The sequence below is a fragment of the Pinus tabuliformis genome, chromosome 1_2 (assembly GCF_031772625.1).
Source record: "Pinus tabuliformis cultivar Carrire ecotype Pingquan chromosome 1_2, CPIR1, whole genome shotgun sequence".
NCBI lineage: Eukaryota > Viridiplantae > Streptophyta > Pinopsida > Pinales > Pinaceae > Pinus > Pinus tabuliformis.
The window spans coordinates 323,624,433-323,634,080 of record NC_142298.1 but is presented as its reverse complement, the minus strand read 5'-3'; positions in this window follow the sequence as shown (position 1 = coordinate 323,634,080).

Genomic DNA, 9,648 nt, shown 5'->3' with positions numbered 1-9,648 from the left:
TGAGGATGTGGAAGCATTGTTGTGCGCCATTTCTATTATCCAACCAGATTGGATAAACGAAGCAAGGGAGGAATGGAAGAATGACGAAGAAGTGTGGGCACTTATTCGAAAGTTACAACAAGATTCCAGTACGTCTGATACATTTAGCTGGCAAAATGATTCGTTATGGTACAAAGATCGCTTATACCTCTGTAAGAATTCCCAGCTAAAACAAAAGATTCTTATGGAATTGCACACTTCTCCCTTAGGAGGGCACTCAGGATTTTTAAAAACTTACCACAGGGTTAAGAAGGAATTTTTTTTGGATGGCCTTAAATCAGATATTCAAAAGTTTGTGGCGGAATGTTTGGTTTGCCAACAAAATAAAGTTGAAACAATTAAGACACCAGGTCTATTACAACCTTTATCCATTCCAAGCCAACGTTGGGAGGAGGTTTCAATGGATTTTATCACAGGTTTACCCAAGTCTGAGGGAAAGAGTGTCATCATGGTGGTAGTTGACAGACTTACCAAGTATGCACACTTTTGTGCATTATCACATCCATTTAAAGCCAGTACAGTTTCTACTGCATTTATGGAAACAATTCAAAAGCTACATGGAAACCCAAAGATTATTGTAAGTGACAGAGATCCCATTTTCACTGGAAATTTTTGGACAAAATTATTTTCTTGTCTTGGTACTCAGTTAGCTCATAGCTCATCTTATCATCCTCAATCTGATGGGCAAACTGAGATAGTAAACAAATGTTTGGAAGGATATCTTCGTTGCTTTGTATCTGATAAACAGACACAATGGGTCAAATGGTTGCCTCTGGCTGAATGGTGGTATAACACTTCCTTCCATACAGCAACAAAAATGACCCCATTTATGGCACTTTATGGGTATCAACCACCATCCATCACATCATATTTAAGAGAAAATTCTAAGGTTCAGGCAGTGGAACATCACATCGAACATCAACAACAAGTCCTCCAACTCTTAAAGGATAACCTCGTGTTGGCACAGAATAGAATGAAACAACAGGCAGATCAACATCGCAGTGAAAAAAGTTTTGATGTAGGTGATTGGGTATTCCTACGGCTACAACCATATAAGCAAATGTCCCTCAAGCAAGCTAAGAAGGATAATAAATTATCACCAAAGTATTATGGTCCGTACAAGGTGTTGCAAAAGATTGGTACTATGGCATACAAATTGGAGCTTCCTGCAGCTTCTCGATTGCACCCAGTTTTCCATGTTTCATGTTTAAAGAAGGTTATAGGCGACAAGCTCCCAGTTCAAACAATATTGCCAGAACTTGACGAGGAAGGAAAAATTATATTGGAACCGGAAGCAGTCACAGAAACAAGAACTCAACAGCTACGAAATTGATCAATTTCAGAGTATCTTATCAAGTGGAAGAACTTATCCGCTGAAGATTCCACATGGGAGGATGAGAATTTTATGCAGAAGTATCCAGAACTACTCAAGCGTTGAGGACAACACTTTTTTGAAGGAGAGGGGCATGTTGGGTCCCTATAATACTAGTGATTACCCCATTACTATTGTAGTTATACCCCTTATTAATATTGTTGTGCCCCTATTGCCCCCTTATTGTTATTACTGTGCCCCATAGAATTCCTCTATTGTTATTTTTGTGGCTTTATATTATTATTGTTAGGTCGGCTGGATTATATTGTGACTCCTTAGACTCCTATATATAGAAAGGAGGTTTTGTCATTTGAATCATCGAAGAATTGTTCATTTATGTAATGTAAAGGAGGTTGCCCCCTCAAAGAGGCTGAATTCTAAGGCGTTGATCTATCTTTTCTATCTTTTCTTGAGCTGGTTTCATAACACATCTCCTCAAGACATCATTGAGCCCTAGTTTGTACATGTGTCCACCAGTCAATGTGCAGTAGACAATGTTAACAACAACATATATTTCTTATGTTATTGTATTTCTACGAACACTTGGATGTCCTAAAAAATATATATCTCCACCGGGTCCTTTAGGAATTATTTGACTTTGAATAGATTTCCATGTGGATGTCATCATTTATGTCATTGGTCCTTCTCTTGGGTCGATTCCCAATGAATATCTCGCTTGAGGTGAGACTTATATGTTTGTGTCGTAGTTTGAGAGTTGATTCTTGGGAGAGAAAGAGCCATATGCGACGACGATCCATTAAGGGAATTTTGAGGTCTAAAATGGGCATCTTAAGGAAATTATAAAATAATAGTGGAAATAATAAAATAACATTATGGCCATGTTTCATGTAGCTGAGATTTGACACCCATATCTTATCATGAGGTGTTTCTAAATCAATATCATCATCATAGTTTGAATTATTTCCTGGACCATACATTGTCATGCATGGAGCAACACAAATGGGTCACTAAGATGGATTGGTATGGTTACAAGAGCGTATATGGGAAATGCAATGTGATGTATGCTTTCTTGTTGAATAATGAGGAGAAAGAATATATTTTTTCCTTATCCTTACATTGTTGGATTGGTTGGTCAAAGCTTGTGAGGAATGGTTGGAAATCAACACAATGGTTCAACTCACCCAACTATTTCATGAGTATCCCAATCTTCCTAGGGGATATACATGGAAACGAGACACCTCAAAGCATAAAGGGTGCATACTTTAGGTGCAAACTTATGATCTGATACAATGAGTCTTAGAGGAGCTACATTCATCTCCTACCACTGTCACTTGCATACCTATGAAGGAGCTATGCGCCTTTTCTTTTGGGAAGGAATGGAAGCACACATCTAAGATTTTGCAGCTACATGTGGTGTTTGTTAGAGGGACATGGGCAATATAGTGAGGATCGTTGGGGTAGTATGACCACTACCAATATTTGGACTGAAATTTTCATGGATTTCGTAATGGACCTTCCGAAAGTGAATAACAAATCGATCACCGCGATGTTTTTCAACAATCTTTCCAAATATGATCACTTTTGTAACTTATCACACCCATTCATGCCTTCTACCCAAGTTTTTATGGACCCAATTTTCAATTTATTTGGCATGTCCACTTCCATTGTGTAGATTTGAGATACCACATTCACTGACAAATTTAGGCAGGAGTAGTTTGGACTTTAGGTCACACACTAGAAAATGAGCAGTTTTAATGCAGCCTTCATACATGCTCTCCACCTTTGAATCTCAAATCAATGACGACTAGTCAAGCATTATCAGATTCGTTTGTTTTGGCAAGATATTTTTCTTTTTTATTTTATTCTTTTCAATTCGTAGTTTCGTTAATTTTTTCTTTAATGAACTCAACTTTTGTAGCTTTAGAATGAAAGGTAAACATTTAATCAAAACTTTCCACTGTAATATTGAGATATTTCTTGTGGTTTATTCGCGATATAGAGAGGATTTGAGAAGGCAACTGAGAAATATCCCTTTTAAACATTTTGCGCCTCTCATCTACAATTCTTCCTCTCGATAAGATTCATTTTGCAATTTCGTCTTTAGTTGGCCGCTTATTAGGAAATTTTCAATTCTTCCTCTCAATAAGATTCATTTTTTAGTTTCATCTTCAATTGGCCGCTTATCTATTTTTTTTGGGGTTTTCTCATACATTGAGGGGGTCCCATCAAAATGATGGTATTCACTGCAATATGTGATTATGTGTGATTTTTACAGTTAAGATAACATTGAAGAGGCAACCAATTTATACGAGATCGTTTATTTGTGTTTGTTTATTGTATGTATGTGTATATTCATGCTTGTTTACTATATGCACTTGTATATCCGTACGCATTAAATATTGTATGCGAAGTTATCATAGATATTCACCATAATATTGGTCAAATAGGTACACAATCCCTAACACTCTATGAGATGGGAAATTATGACATTTATTTTTGGATATATGTTGTTTTCACTTAATTGCTCATAACTAGGATTTTTTTTTTAAACAAAAATGTGTAAGATTTTTATAAAATATGCGCCCAAAACGCAACTGAAAAACTAGGAGAAGTATGTATGAGGTACAAATATGTTATCTGTTCTGAATATATCCTTGAGGAGGATTCAAAAAGTTTCACTACATTCTTACTCTTGATATACATGAAACAAAAATTGATGCAGCTATAGTTTGTATAGAAAATATCACCAATTAAAATACATTTACATGGCATTGTCATGGATCAACTTGTGAGACAGTCCATTTGGCCCACTACTAGTTGTGCTGCAACCCTCACCTGTATTTCTGCAAACTTGTAAATCTGCATAGTGGTAGTGGAACCAGTGCAATTCATCTACTAGCTTGACTATCTGTGCTTTCTGCTTTAGAAGCTCTTCATGGAGAAAGACAATGTGTTTTTTATGTTGGTCCATCTTCTACTTGGGAAGCAAAACTGGTGTGGTGAGTTATGGATCTCTAAAAGTTGCATTACATATAATTCTAAATCTGGCTTTATTATATATAAATCCTACTCTAATTGGATAATAAGATATCGTGAACAAGGTTTGTGTTAAAATTTTATATTATTTTTAATTTAAAATTAATTAAAGTAAGATTAATTTATAATAATAATGCGTGTTTGTGTGTGTGTGTGTTTAGCATTTTTTAGTAAATTTAGAACAAAATTAATTAATTTAAATGCCAAAAATATAGTACAATTTTTTTAATAATGTGTTTTTAAAATTGGGTTATTGTTATATTCACATCTTAATATTTTTAATAATACATTTTTTTCAATGCAATATAATCCTTCATGTATTTAAACATTATATGACTTATTTAAAATTTAATTAAAATTAATTTTTATCATATTTAAATTGATAAAAATTTCAAAGTTTAAATTTAAATTTTATTTTATTTTATTGAAATTTATACAAATGTTACAACCCAGTATGGGGTTGATCTCACGTAAAAACTTAAACATAAATGTAAACCTAAACATGTAAACGTAAACATAAACACAAACATGTAAACATTTAACATATAATGTTTAACATTTAACATTTAACATTTTTAATCTAATGTGAGTCCTACTTAATAATCAATCTAATTATTATTATGTATAAAGACAATATAAATTTAAAATATGAATAGGTTTACAAAACACTCAAAAAAGAGGTATGGTAAATAAATAAAAATATAAATAAACCAAAGGTATGTTAAATAAACGAAACTTCTTTTTATAGTTACTCTAGAGGTATGGTAAATAAATATAAATATAAATAAACTAGAGGTATGGTAAATAAATAAAGCCACTTTTTATATTTACTTCATAAACCTCTTTATATTTACAAAAAGTCAAAAAAGAAGTTTTCTTTAGGTGACGCCTATGGGCCAAATACCACATTTATAAAATAGGTATAAAGAGGTATGGTAAATAAATAAAAATATATCAAATACGATTAAAAATCAACATCTAATTATATACCAAGAGTATGGGAAAAATACCATGGACCAAATTATTATTAATACCATGCAGAAAAACATTATTAATTGATTGAGGTGGCTCGAGACACATGCAGAAGTCCAAGAGGACTGAGGGAGGGTCAAAAATCAAAGTGTTTGGATTGTGCTCGAACCATGTTCATGTTGAAGATCTCGTCGTTGTAATCATGGTGGTGTGAATGGTTCGTCAAACTGAGTCCGTATGCGAAAGTTAGGAGCAGTCAAAGTTCAGGGTTGACTTGGGTGACTAGGCAGGCTTAAGGAGGCAGTAATTTGGACAAAATTCGGACACTGAATTCCAGCCAACCTGGTCCAGATTCCGGGCGAATTTGTGGCCTACTTAAATTGACTCCTACGGTCAATTTTCAAATTTTCCAAAAATGCCCAATTTGTTTTAATAACAAGAAATATATATATATATATATATATATATATATATATATATATATATATATATATATATATATATATTTGGTGGCGGGCCATGACCCTTTCCACCCCCATCGCACCCGGAACCGTTACATAAAAATTGACATTTTAATTTGGGTCAACAGGCCATCACCCCCACCGACCCTCCAACCTCCCGCCATATTCATTATGCATATAGTATAACAGGGAGGGACCCCAAAAATGCCCACCAAACAGTTGCATTAAGTGTGGATCCGATAGGGATCGAACCTGCCAGATATATATATATATATATATATATATATATATATATATTTGGTGGCGGGCCATGACCCTTTCCACCCCCATCGCACCCGGAACCGTTACATAAAAATTGACATTTTAATTTGGGTCAACAGGCCATCACCCCCACCGACCCTCCAACCTCCCGCCATATTCATTATGCATATAGTATAACAGGGAGGGACCCCAAAAATGCCCACCAAACAGTTGCATTAAGTGTGGATCCGACAGGGATCGAACCTGCCAGACCCACGTGGGCTGGCCCCCACCGGGCGGCCCCATGTCAAAAAAAAACCCTGAAACCCTCCTTTAAATGTAAACTCCGGCCGCCGCCCAATGATCAAGCCAAAAATAAAACATTGCTTGTTAATTCGAGAGGGGCGAGATTTGACCCCCCGACCCCTCGTCAACCAAATGCCATGTTTACCAATGTGCCAACGGTCCTCATTAGGTAATCCGCCCACTAAGAGGTATATCAGCTTTTTCACAGTGTGCCAGGAGGGAGGCCAGGAGCGGGCAAAAATTTCTATGTAGGTGGAACCCTGAGAAGTGCAGAGAGGGGGCCAGAACCATGATCTGAGCAATTTCTCTAGGGGACCAGATTTTCACTTTGTCAGTTTTTGACAAATTTTATATGGTTTCAGCATTTCTCGACGCCACGAACTCAACGGTGTTGTCCGTTTCTCCATCAGAGATCTGCGATTTTCGGGCTTCTTCAATTTTGGAGGTATAAGGTCATTATTTTGACTTTTGATGTACTTTCCTTATTTTGCCATCTAATGAAAACAGGGCCTCCCCACTAATTCGAGCAAGGCCCGGAGACGTAATCCCTCCGGGATGAACTTCGATATCAATCCTGTGTCTTCTATGCGTGACTTGCTATTCTTCTCTTCCTGTTCTTTTATGCACTTTTAATTTCATGGTTAAATGCAAGCTTAATATGTAATTCTTTAATGCATCAAAAGGAAAAGATTTTTGGGATTAAGTGGTATCAGAGCAGGTCCTTGTAGATGTGAATTACATGTTGTATGCTAACAAGAAACAGACTCCGAAGAGGCGAAGGAAAACTAAAGTCTTTCGATCCCGAAGCGGGGCGTGCACATCAAATGAGGAGCATGGCAGATGAAGAGGCTCATTATGAAGAGGAGCTCAATTTCCGCAAAACCTTCTATACAATGGCAGAAAATGTCAGTCAGTTGCTTTGGAGGCTAGAGAAAGCAGAAGGGAAAAAGGCAAAAGAACAAGGTTCAGTGCATGGAAATGGTGGAGAAGAACCCCCTCCTTCTCCTTCCACGAGTGAGAAGAACCTCATTTAGACTGTACATATCTTATCAACTCCTTGCATCTTATTTAACCTCTAGTTGCTATTTCCTCACTAAATTATATGTGGTCAGATTTTTCTCAATCAATTGTGCAAACTTTTGTTGGGTCACCTCCTCTTCTTCAATTCTCTCTCTCTCTCTCTCTCTCTCTCTCTCTCGATGAAGATTTAATACTTACTATATCAATCTTGGTTGGTAATCTTCTACAACATCCAAGCACCTCCACAAGTTAACTCTAATCTAGATCTCATTGCATCACTCTATTACTCATTTCTCCCTCTCGAATTAGTTTCCTCCAATTTCTTCATCAATGGAAGTTGAATTGTTTGATACTAGATATTCTTTGCCTATGCAACTCCATTCCCTAAATTGTTTCTTTTTCTTTCTCTTCATCTGATGGTTTAGCTGCCTTTATTCTTTGTTTATTTCAAAATAGTTAACTTTGAACTATACCATTTCCCCATTATGGTTGAGGGTTTGGATAGTTGACCAGCCTCCTTTCCACTACAAAGTGCTAGCCACCCTTATCCCAACTAACCTATAGGTTGTTTTTCTTTATCTCTTTAACAAAAAGTTGGGGTCTTCAACAATTTGTCCCCATTTCCAACTTCCTTAATATAAAGCCTTAAAGTATAATTAGGTTTACAAGGAAACTAGCTCCAATGTCTTTGACAATGTAAGTTCCAAGTCTAGTGATTTCCAATTTTCTTAACTTTCCCCTAATTTTATCTTCATATATTGATACAATTCCATGTCCTTGAATGACTCTTTTTTATATCTTAATCGTTGTGGGATTCCACTGCTTCTTTTGTATTTAAAGGCAGTATAATGCTTGGTGTTAAGTCATAATTTATATTGGTCTATCTTCCATAGATGCCATTATGCCATCTTTAAGCACACCTCTACTTTTTGTTGTTAAGGCATCAAGTGCATTCGAGTCACCACCACCTTTTTTTCCTAACACAATTTTAAAAGGGGTATGTCATATTATTGTCATAGAGGTTTTCGGAAACGATCATCGATCAGGGCAAGGATTGGATATTGAGATTGAGAAAAGCCCTCTCCTTAATAGTCGAGAGTTCGTTACCTCACCCTCATGGGGTGGGGTTCCAGGTAAGGTGGAGGAAAGCTTCCCTTGAAGCCCCACCCATGCTTTCCCGATTGCGGGATGGTCCATGAGCCGAGAGGGATGGTTTACTCAGATATCGTTTCACTAATGTTCTTGAATCTTTTATATTGGTATGCAGCATAGTGTGTGTTGTTAAGTCGTAATATCTATTGTTCTATCTTCTATAGATTTCATCACGCCAAATTTTAGCACACCTCTCTTTTTTTGTCAAAGGAATCATGAGCATTCGAGAGACACCGCTTTTTCACTCAACACAATTTTAAATGGGGTATGACCTACCTAATATTTTAGGTTTTTGCGCCTTCTAACCAAGTTTTTATGGACCCAATTTTCAATTTATTTGGCATGTCCACTTCCACTGTGTAGATTCGAGATCCCACATTCACTGACAAATTTAGGCAGGAGTAGTTTGGGCTTTTGGTTACACACTAGAAAATGAGCACCTAATATCATCCTCAAATCGACCTCCAAACAAAGGTGCTTAATGAGTGCTCGGAAACTTCTTCAAGATGCTTCGCTTCAAATAGATAACACCAATGAGCATAGTGGCTACCCCTTACGGAATGGTGGCATAATGCCTCTTAGCATGCCGCTACCAAAGTGACACCATATGAAATTGGCTATGGCAAAAAACTACTAGAAGTGGCTTCATATTTACCAAGCACGTCAAAACTCCATTAATGAGATTGCACATACAAATGCTCCACGTCAGAGTAGCTATTCTTCGCATGCTTAAGGACAATTTCGTTCAGGCTCAAAAAATGGCATGAAAAAAAAAAAGTTGACTAGCATAGCTTAGAGAAGCGGATAGGTGTCTCTTCACCTTCAACCCTATAATCAAACAACTCTCAAAGACAAAAACCATAAGAAGCTCTCGCTGAAATTCTATGGAGCCTATTAGATTCTCTAGTGGTTTGGACAAGTTTCCTGCAGTTGCAAACCACTCCAAGATATATGTTGTGTTTCTTGTGTCTTTTTTGAAGATCAAAGTGTGATTTGATTGCAAAGCACAAACTATTCCATTGGAACTTGATGAATAAGGGCCCATTTGGCTATAGCTAGAAGTGGTATTGGCCACCAGATAATGTTGAT